The 11,060-nt window shown below is 39.9% G+C and overlaps 1 long non-coding RNA gene across 1 annotated transcript; it reads left to right on the forward strand.

The window, feature by feature from the left end:
- Window positions 1-7,248: 7,248 nt before the first annotated feature.
- Window positions 7,249-8,697, forward strand: LOC306933264. Its single transcript, XR_013791206.1, has 3 exons — window positions 7,249-7,309; window positions 7,695-7,760; window positions 8,651-8,697. It is a non-coding gene; the product is annotated as an uncharacterized lncRNA (long non-coding RNA).
- The last annotated feature ends 2,363 nt before the right edge of the window (window positions 8,698-11,060 follow it).

The following is an 11,060-nucleotide window of genomic DNA, read 5'->3' on the forward strand; positions in this document are numbered from 1 at the left end:
CCACACGCGCTGCTCTGGCCTCCGCCCCCGGGTGTTCAGAAGCCCTGATGACGCAGGAAAACCCCGCCCATATGTTTTGATCCCGCCCGTATGTTTTGATATCTGATCTCAAGTAAGGAATCTCCTGTAATGTCCTTTATTGACAGCGATGAAGCGAGCCTCGATCCATTTAACTAAAAAAAGATGTCAGTCTTGCAAAAAGAAAATAAGAAGGAAAAAAAGGAAAAAAATACGTTAGTCTTTTCTAACCCCCTTAAGGCCAATAATATGCCACCCAACTTGTAAAAAGGAGTATGACAGTAGTTAGCCTATATGACAGCCACATTTCTTTTTTTTAAACTTAATTTGTATTTGCAGGTAGTAAAAATAAAAAACATAAAATGACAATTACAGTGCAAGGGTTCAGATACATCATTAATATACAACATATTCCAGTCCATCATTATTAACATTGGTGTCGTTTTGTCGATCCTTATAGTCAGTCCATTTCTCCCATTTTTCAATGAATAGTTCCTCTTATAGTCTCAATATATGAGTCAGTTTCTCCATTACAAATATCTCCTCCACAATGCTCAGCCACTGCTCACAAGCTGGGGGTTCTGGTTTGTACCATCGCCTTGTAATTGCTTTTTTACTAGCTGCCAATAACACTTTGACACTAATCTTAGGTATCTCATAGCTAAGTATCTTATTTATCTCTGACCATACATCATCCCAATACTTACTTATTTTAGGACAATTCCAAAATATGTGTTCGTGGTCAACATTTATACTTCCACATAACCTCCAGCATGCTTGTTGTTTAGACTGCATTCTTGCTGTAATTTTTGGAGTTATGAAATATCTGGTAATATTCTTCCAGCAGAATTCCCTCCACCTTCTAGAGCTTGTGGCTGTGCACTGTGTCTTACATATATTGTACCAGTCCTCATCCGTAACCCGTACCCCCAATCCAGCTTCCCATTTCTCCTTAATATATAGAGTAGATATTTCTTTACTTGCCATCAAACCTTGATACAGAGCTGAGATAACTCTACCCTTTTTCTTTTCATATGCCTGAATCATAATCCTAATAACCTCATTCCTTCCCCTCATTTGCAGGTACCGAAAAAACTCATCCAAGTCATGTTTTCTCCTCAGATTTTCAAAACTCTGCATCTCCCCCTTTTCTATCACCGTACATACTGCTGTAATATCCTTCCATGTTGCCCATCGTTTAAATCCCTGGTCATAGTTTCCTGGTTTGAAATGTGAATCATATGCAAGCCAACTAAGGATTTTTGTTTCCTTTTCCAGCTTGTACTTTTTAACTATTGTATTCCAAATTTCAATTGTAAATTTAGTGATTGGGTCCAGATCTTTCTCCAATTTCATATACAGCTCCTTATCTGCTAATAAATGTTGTATCTTGCATCCATCAAATTCCAATTCAATTTATTTCCATTTCGCGACATATTCTATATTACACCAGCATGTTAATGGTCTGAGTTGCGCTGCATTAAAATATTCCCTCAGGTTTGGTAAAGCCATACCTCCCTTATTTTTGGGGAGCTGCAGAGTCTCGTATCTAATTCTCGGTTTCTTACCACCCCATATAAATATTGATATCCACTTGTCGCATTCCATAAATTGTTTTTTAGGTACCGTAATTGGCAAAGATTGAAACAAATACAAAAGTCTCGGAAGTATATTCATCTTAACTATCTCTATTCTTGAACTGAAATCCAAACAGAGTACTGACCACCTTTCCAAATCCCTTTTAATTTTCTGGTTTATAGGAGAATAATTTGCTTCATATAGTCCATCCCTTTTCTTTGTAATGGCTACTCCTAAGTATTTAATTGATTTTAGATTCCACTCAAGCTTATATCTTTCTCTTATTTCTTGTGTCAGAGTGTAATTTATAGCTAGAATTTGTGTTCTTGTGATGTTAAGCTTGTACCCCGAATATCGGCCATAGTCCTCTAATAGTTCCATTAATTTTGGTATACACACGTCAGGTCTCTCTAGGTAGATCACTACATCGTCCACGAATAATCCCACCTTCTGCTCCCTACCTTTCACTTTTACCCCTATAATATCCTCGTTTTCTCTAATTACTTGCGCTAACGGTTCGATGAAGAGCGCAAAAAGTGTCGGGGACAAACAACATCCTTGTCTGGTTGACCTCTCTAGTTTAAACCTATTTGACAGGTTCCCGTTTATTCTAATCCTTGCCGTTGGTTCCTGGTATAGAGTTTTTATACATTGTACTGCTTCCTTATTAAATCCGAATCTTTCCATTACCTTATATAAGAATTTCCAGTTTACACTATCAAAATCTTTTTCTGCGTCAATACTCACTAAGACCGCAAAGCTCTCCTAATATTGTCTTGCGTTTGTCTTCCTTTAATAAAGCCAGTCTGGTCTTCATCTATCATTTCTATCATGAGGTTCTCAAATATTTTAGATATAATAGAAGTGTACAGTTTGTAATCCATATTTAATAACGATATCGGCCTATAGTTATTACAATATTCTTTGTCTTTACCTTCCTTATGAATTACCGAGATAATTGCTTCTTTCCATGACGGTGGGATCTTACCCTTTTTGAGAGTATGATTGAATGAAGCCAATAGTAGAGGCATTAAGTCTTCTTTAAATTTCTTGTAGAATTCTGACGGGAACCCATCAGTACCCGGTGATTTATTATTTTTTGCCCTCTGAATTGCCCTTTCTATTTCTTCCTCTGTTATGAATTAATTTAACATTTTGTTCGATGTCGTCCCCAGTGATGGCAAATCCAATGTGTTTGGAAAAAATCCTCCATTTCCTTTTCCCCTGTTGCGGTTGGTTGTGTGTACAACGTTCTATAATATTCTTCAAAAACCTTCTCTATTTCTTCTGGTTCGTACAGCAATTTATCGGATTTAGGATCTCTTATTTTATGTATATTATTTAACGCCTGTTGTTTCTTTATACGATTAGCTAACATTCTCGTTGCCTTAGAACCTCCTTCATAGTATGTCTGTTTCAAAAATCTGTTCTTCTTTTCTACCTCGTTCATTAATATTCCATCTATTTATTTTCTTATTTCTTTAATTTGATTAAGTAACCCTGTTTCCCCTGTCCGTTTGTGTTGTTGTTCTAATATCTTTAACTCCCCAATTTTCTGCTGGTATAGTTCCAGTCTTGCTTTTTTCAAATATGTCGTCTGAGAGATTAATTTTCCTCTCATCACTGCCTTCATAGCATCCCATAAAATTGTCGGGTCTACCTCTCCATTGTCATTCTGTTCTCTGTATATGTTTATTTCTTTTTTGGTGTCTTCCACCACTCCCCTATTATTTAACACCCCCACATTCAGTCGCCACATTGTACTTTTTTTCCTACTATTTAAATGCATTGTATGCACTATGATCTGATAGATCGGTTACTCCTATTTCATATTCTTTCACTCTGTGTCTTTCCCCTTTATTCATAAAATATAGATCAATTCTACTATACATTCTGTGTGGAGCAGAATAATGGGTGTAGTCCCTCTTCAATGGATCTCTCCAAACATCTATTATGCCCAGTTCTGACATCATAGTTTTTATATATTTATTGATTTGCTTTTTATTTGTATGTGTACTTGTGGTATCCATATTGTAGTTCAAGGTTACATTCATGTCCCCTCCACATATCCAAATTCCTTCTGCCTCCTTATTAATTATATCAAATAATGTTTCAAAGAAACATTTCTCGCTCTCTGGAGGTGCATAGACATTTATTAGTGTGACTACTTGATCTTCTAATTTTCCCTTTACTAAGATATATCGTCCTTCCTTGTCACATATTTCTTTACTTATTTAAAATGTAATTGTATTCGATAATAATACAGCTACACCTCTTTTATTGCTCTGCTTGTTGTTTGAGCTGTAAAACGTATTTTTATAACCAAACCTTTTAAATGTGTCATGCTCCTGTTTAGATGTGTGTCTCTTGTAAAAAATATCATTTGCATCTTTTCCTTTTTGAACTTGGCTATGACTTTACTTCTTTTAATTGGATTGTTTAACCCATTAACATTTAACGACACCATTCTTAAATCGTTACGTTGCATCTTGTGTTTTCTTTCCCATCATTTTTATCCCCTTAACACTGAGCACTGCAGACATGTCAATAAACAAAAAAAAACAAAGACAAAAAACAAACACATAGCTTCCAAACACGATGCAAAACATCCGTGACCCTTAAATCCCCATAACAGGGTGAGGGGCAGCGGTTATATACAGCCTCTTTGCTGCAGTTCTGTCTCCTCTCTCATCGAAGCAAGGTACGTAAACCAACAAGACAATATTAATATTATAAGTATAACTTAATATAAACGTAAACGTTCTGCAGTGCAAGCTAGCCTTATGAACAGGAGTTAATTGTTTTTCTTTTCTTTCTTGCCTGCTCGAGTAGCTTTGCCTCTTAGCTAAATAGCTAACAACACAACAAGCATATTACGATTCTAATTTATGAAGCTTATAAGTTCATAAGCTTATGAACTTATGAAGCTAACTACCATTAATCCCCCTTATATTCTGTTTTTGTAACATGCACTTGCTTGTACCTTGCATTATTATGTTAGCTTTTGGCTAACTGGCTTCATTAGCAACAGCTAGCATGGTTGCATACAACATACAACCCTGCTTCTGGTGACATATTTTAATTTGTGAGGTCTCTGTTTAAAAAAAATGATATCTTTTTTAAGATTCCTGTTATTGTTACAGCATAGGCAGATTGACAGATCTATGGCCTGTATGCCTGTCTACAGATGTAGATTATCTGATCTGCAAATTCAGTGTAATTGTTAAAATTGTCTTGTTTCTTTTTATTAACAGATGCATCATTCCATATTAACCGCCAATGAGTCTGTACAGCTCAACAAATGTACAACCTGCTGTACACTGTACCACTGCTGTTGGTGTGTACACTTCAAACCAGCCAGAATTGGGGCATTGCAGAAGCATATAAATGCTCATATTAAAACTGCACTCACTTTTGAAGGTATGTATAAGCTTTTTTTTATTTTATTTTTTAGGAGTGAGTGAGGACAATGTATGTCTGGGTGTACTGTAGAGAGGAGGCATTCCCATTATCTTTCAAATTTACATTGGGACTCATTCAGTATTCAGACTGTTGGCCTTGACCAGGCAGGGTGTGTTATTCATGCACTCATTTCACCCAGGTTCCATCTCTGCAACGCATGCAATTTGTGTGTTCAGTGAGTCAGTCTAGTGACTGCCAGTGGTCTATGAAGGATGGCTTTCCCCTTAAATACATTTGAAATGTAAGAACGCTTCATGAGTTGGTGCTGTGTGTATATTATATACTGTATATGCATTTTTCATATTGTATGTCTCTCTCCCCCCCCCTCCCTCTAGATCTGCGCATCATTAGATGCGGTCTTAAGTGCAGATCAGAGGCACACTATCATTGTCCCTGGTGTGAGAATACCCTTTTAAGGGCTGATGCCATGAAAAAACACCTGCCGAAGTGCAAACTCCATTCGGGTCAGCTGTTCAGCCCTTCTCAGTCCGCCAGCCCTGCGATGCACAGTGGTCAGCCCGGCGATGCACAGTGGTCAGTCTGCCAGTCCTTCGGTTCAGATGTTCAGCCCTTCTCAGTCTGCCAGCCCTGCGATGCACAGTGGTCAGTCTGCCAGTCCTTCGGTTCAGATGTTCAGCCCTTCTCAGTCTGCCAGCCCTGCGATGCACAGTGGTCAGTCCGCCAGTCCTTCGGTTCAGCTGTTCAGCCCTTCTCAGTCTGCCAGCCCTGCGATGCACAGTGGTCAGTCCGCCAGTCCTTTGGTTCAGATGTTCAGCCCTTCTCAGTCTGCCAGCCCTGCGATGCACAGTGGTCAGTCCGCCAGTCCTTCGGTTCAGATGTTCAGCCCTTCTCAGTCTGCCAGCCCTGCCATTCCACCCGCCATTCCAACCATATCATGGACGATTAGCAGAACCTACGGCTGACAACCTTGAGGCTGCAAAGAATAAGAAGTTGACGGTGTCCCTTCCATGGCTTGTTAATAAGAACAACAACCCCGACCCTAATGCTCATCCAGTCACAGGCTCATCACAGCATTATGTCCTCTATGACAAACTGCATGAGTCGAACACAAAGGATCCCTTTGACATACTCCGAAGAATAGAGCTAGTTCCGGAGCTCCAGGGTTCGCTTAATAGTCAGGCGGCTGAGCAGTTCTTTGGAATGATGAGAAAGAACAACTACTTCCTGAACAACATGGCACCATCGACTCATGTGTTCGTCATGAGGAACATCCTTCAACACCGCAACACCGCGACCAATGCCAAGCTGCTGAAAGGGTGTTTACAATGTGGCCTCAAGTCGACACAGATGAGCAATATCTCAATGTCTGACATGGGACAAGCAGTGCTAGGTGAATATCCAATACAGAGATAGGTGTGTTTTTCAAGTATGTAACCTGACTGTTCCACTGATCAGTGTTCTATTCTCTCTGTGTCACAACCCTCCACAGATGGCACAAGAGCTGTGACACCACGGACGGTGGCTAATTCAACAGTGCAGCCAGTCAGCCAGCCAGACAGTGGTAGCCAACTCTACTTTTTCTGACATGGTATCAAATTTCTAATTTTTTTATTGTCCCTGTATTACGCTGTTTTTGTTATTGTGCTTTTAGATGCAGATCTGTGTGGGCCAGACTGTGCGAGGGTCACGTGTGAAAATGCCCAGGCCTGCCGAGCCTCATGGACGACACCACTCCACCGTGGTCAAATTCAAGTGGTATGCTAAAACATTTTAAACTATAACAAAAAGCAATGTGTAGCCTAAGTTAAGACAAAACAATTTAAATGTCAATCCATTCATAGTATATATGTCACTTTATATTAGCTCAACTATATCTTGGATGAAGAGAGGCCTGGGGATGAGCTCATTGTCAGAGCTGGCAGTGCTGTCCTGTCCCGCCATGACCTTTGGACCTTGGGCTTGGCTAATCATCAGATGGAATCCGCTGTGCGTAACGGATAGCCTAATGGTTTTCTTTATTTATTTCCTTTTTTATTGAAGTCTTATTCATACGCTACTGTTACATTTTCAGGTGGGAAATGGATGCTTCAATCTCATCTCGCAGATTGCCGAATCCAAGGTACAGTGTGTACTACTGTCTACTTTAATTCAGTGATTTCTTGTTTATACAGTCTATGATATAGGCTCAATATGCATGTACATTCTTCCACAGGGAAAAATAATCTTCATTTCTGATCTCTACAGTTCACCACTTTGGCTCACTGGCATTGAACCAATGACATGTTTACCTGTAAGTACTCATTTGTATTATGATCTGGGCATTTACATTTTGTAAATGCATTTGGAGAAGTAGGCTATGCACTTGGTAACAACTCAATATTTTGTATATAACTTGACCTTTGGCTAGGTACTTGGTCTGCTCTTTTTTGCGCCCTTTACACCAAACCTCTTCGACACAGTGATTTTGTAGATCTGCCATTTTGACTAATATCCCCCCTCCCCCCCAGAGTAGGGATGCGATCATGCAAGGTTAAACGGTAAAAAAAAGAAATAAGAGAATCCAGTTCGTATCACAAAGTTGAAACCTGTGGCTTAGAGGATGGTTCTGCAAACCTTTATGCTTATGATGTCTAATTTTGGCTAATCTCAGCTCTATGTTGTTGACCCCAACTCAGAGTGATGCTTCGGAGAGAGAGATGTTGTTTCTTCCCATTTGGACACCTGGGCACTTCCAGTTGTGTGTAAGTAGCAAGTCAACCAATTCCTGAACATGTGATGTACTGTTATGTATAAATCTCCCTTGGTCTATTGCTCAATTATTTACTTCTCCAAAACAGTTCAGCAACCAGAGTTACATTACTTTTCCCTGCCCTCTGTACACACAGTTTGGTAAGAAGGTGTTTGTCGTAACCCCGCGACCTGGAATATGCTTCAGCAGAGCAGTGTGCTCGGTCCATTTGGTCTAATTTGATCCAAATTAGTTAAACCTCAATGACATAATGGGGAGTTACGTAATCTATTTTTTACATTTTGCCTGACTTCCCCTGGCAAGTAAATAAAACTTGTTCAGGTGCTTTCAGGTTGCCCGATGGGCAAGAGCAAAATGTACTGTAGGCTGACAATCCAGACTTGGTGTGTTTTAGGTCTTGAAGCCCACCCAGAGAGAGATTCTCTTTCTGGATTCGAAGTATGGTCAGAGAGCAGGATTTGATCCCAGATACCAGTGTCTTTTGAGGTTAAGACATTGAAAAAATGAAATACACGTTCAGGAGTCATGTGGCCTCCTTGTTCGCAAAAAGGGCTGGCCTAGTGGTCTGGGCACCTATGCGCTTATTCATCGCGGGTTCGCGATCTTAATTGCATGCCCCCTCCTCCCAGTTTCCTGTCCATCTCAACTTAAAGCTATCAATGACAAAAGCTAAATGAGGCATATGAGCCACTTGTGTGCATTCCCGGTCAGTTTCGAATGACCGTTTGTCTCCTGGTGGTGGATTTGGTGTGCATGCTCTTGTGACTGTGTTCAGTATGGTCTGTGTGACATGTGCATGCTTATTAGTAAAGTTCATGTTCAGTTTTTTGCTCCCTTAGTTTTTCAGTTTTTCTAACACTGCTGTTGACCTAATCAATACAGGGATCTTGCGGAGAAGATCGTTCCGGGGCAGTGGGTTGAGAAGACTGGCCAAGACATAAAGGTATTTTTGCTGTCGTAACTTTAGTTACTGTCTGGATATTGTTTGGGTTTTTTCCCAGAAAAGTCCTTATGGGTATTTCCGTCTTCAAATATTTCAGGGTTTCCCGAAGCAACCAGTCGGACAGGACTGTGGCGTATTCATGCTGATGCTGAGAAGTGTCAATTAAATGGAATAAATGTGTTGACCCAGTTCAGTTCAGACTAATTGATGTTCTAAACACAAGTGTTGTATTTTCAGGCTACCTTGTACATTGCATTAGAGGCGCCATTTGATTACACTGTGGTGAGTTTCTTCTTCTTTTAATTTGTCTTGGATTATTATGGTGGCCAATTCATTTTTAATTGAATTGAGCATTTCAACTACTTTTGACACTTTTATTTTAGAAAGACATGCCTGTCATACGGAAGTGGTGGTGTCTGCTCCTTGTGGAGAGCTTTGAGCTTGACCAGTATGATACAATTCCTCTAAGAACTTACAAAGCTGTTTGGTTTAAGTGAAGGGTGGGTACTTTGTGTTTAACAGATTTGCTAACTGGTGAGAATGGAAGTCATTTGCTTAGTTTCTGTTTGACACCTTGGCATCTCTCATCTTGCCTGCCAAGTAGTTGCAGTTTTGAGTACTACAGCATGACGAGGCAAATTTAACTAAAATTATGTCCAATTGGCTTTTCAAGGCATGGAAAGGTTTTTGCCCACTGGACGGAGCAGTGCAGAGCACTCCTGCGAGGTGACCAGGCTCCAGTGTTCAAGCTGGCAAGACGCCGGAAGTGGCCTGAAGTGGTCAGTTTGAAATACAATTCAAACACTTTAGTACCATAGATTAATAATGCATACAGTTGCTTCAGTACCATAGATTACTAATGCATACTGTTGCTTCAGTAAAATAGATTAATAATGCACGCAGTTGCTTCAAACACTTTATAGTTAACTAATGTTGAAGTGCATTGTTAATTTGTTAAAATGAGTACAGTAATGACAGCTTTGATGTTAAATGGATAGATTATGGATTTCCACTTTCGTAAACTGTCTCAATTGGCCTGAAATGTATGTCATTTAGTATGTCTTCAGATCGGCATGATTTGTAATGAATGAAATTAATAATACATTATATTATTATATTTCATTGTAAAATAAATCCAACACAAATGTTCTATTCTAAGTCCTACCTCATTGATATAATATAACGGTTCTATTGTTTTAATGTTAGACACATGAGACAGGAGAACACAGCTACGCCAAGAAGTGGTGGGTTAGTGTTAACATCAATTACTCTCTCACATATGCAATCTGTCATACAAGTACCACCACATATATGAGTAATTACAATTTTGTTTTTCTTTCCAATAGCCACCAGACACACCACCGATCTTAAAGGTAAAGTGCAAGAACTTGAACCAGATTATTTATTTAAAATTGATGGTGGTGATGTAATTGTTTTTGCATTTTCTTGCCTTTTAGCTTCCTAACTGGATCCTGACCATGCTGCTGCTGGAGGTTGTTGTAACTGAGGGAGACCCAGCATACATGCGGCTGGCTCTTGTGTGCAAGGCCTTTCAGCACCTCACCATGAGCCATTCCTTCAGGGAAATGGCTCACTTTGCTTGGCTGGATGGTAATTAAAATGTGATACAGTATGTGAGTAAATCACCCTTATACAATTTATATTGCTTTCCTACAGCATAATTGTTTTACTTTTGTTTTTGGAACAGGTGAACCCAACTGGGACAAGTACCCAAGGATATTGGAGGAATCCAGGAAGCCATTTGCCATCATCCGGTGTCATGGGTGCGGAGAGATCTTCAAGGACTGCGTTGGCTTCACAGGGAATGGAAAGCGTGGGGAACACCCACGTTACTACACAGACGGCATTCCAGGACTCTGTGCCTTCTGTCAATATTGACCCATTTCGACTAAAACCGATTCTACAAATGTCTTCTAAATCCTGACCGTTTTCTGAAAGACCCTATGTTTCTATGTCAGTGGTTCTGAAACATTTTCATGTCAAGGATCCCGAAAATTATATGTAATTCGCTGCCGACCCCCATCTAAAAATATGTTGTTCCAGGGACTCCCCCAGAAACAAAGATTTTAGTTAAAAATGCTCACTCTGAAAGAATATATATTCAAAGATGTGCGTCACATTTTCACGATTTTTGAGTGGTGCAACCTCTCTTACGGAGCGGTGGGTGGGTGGCTGGGTGGGTGCGTCTGAGCACGAAAACAGCATGGTTGTTTTTCACCACCTGTGCGCAACCTAACGCACACATATTAACTGTATATATGGTGATTTCGGGTGTGCCAGTACAGTGACAGTACAGTAGAGGGACCCCCACACGGTAACTGTCATTTC

Source organism: Electrona antarctica (genome assembly GCF_951216825.1).
Source record: "Electrona antarctica genome assembly, chromosome: 12".
Taxonomy (NCBI): Eukaryota; Metazoa; Chordata; class Actinopteri; order Myctophiformes; family Myctophidae; genus Electrona; species Electrona antarctica.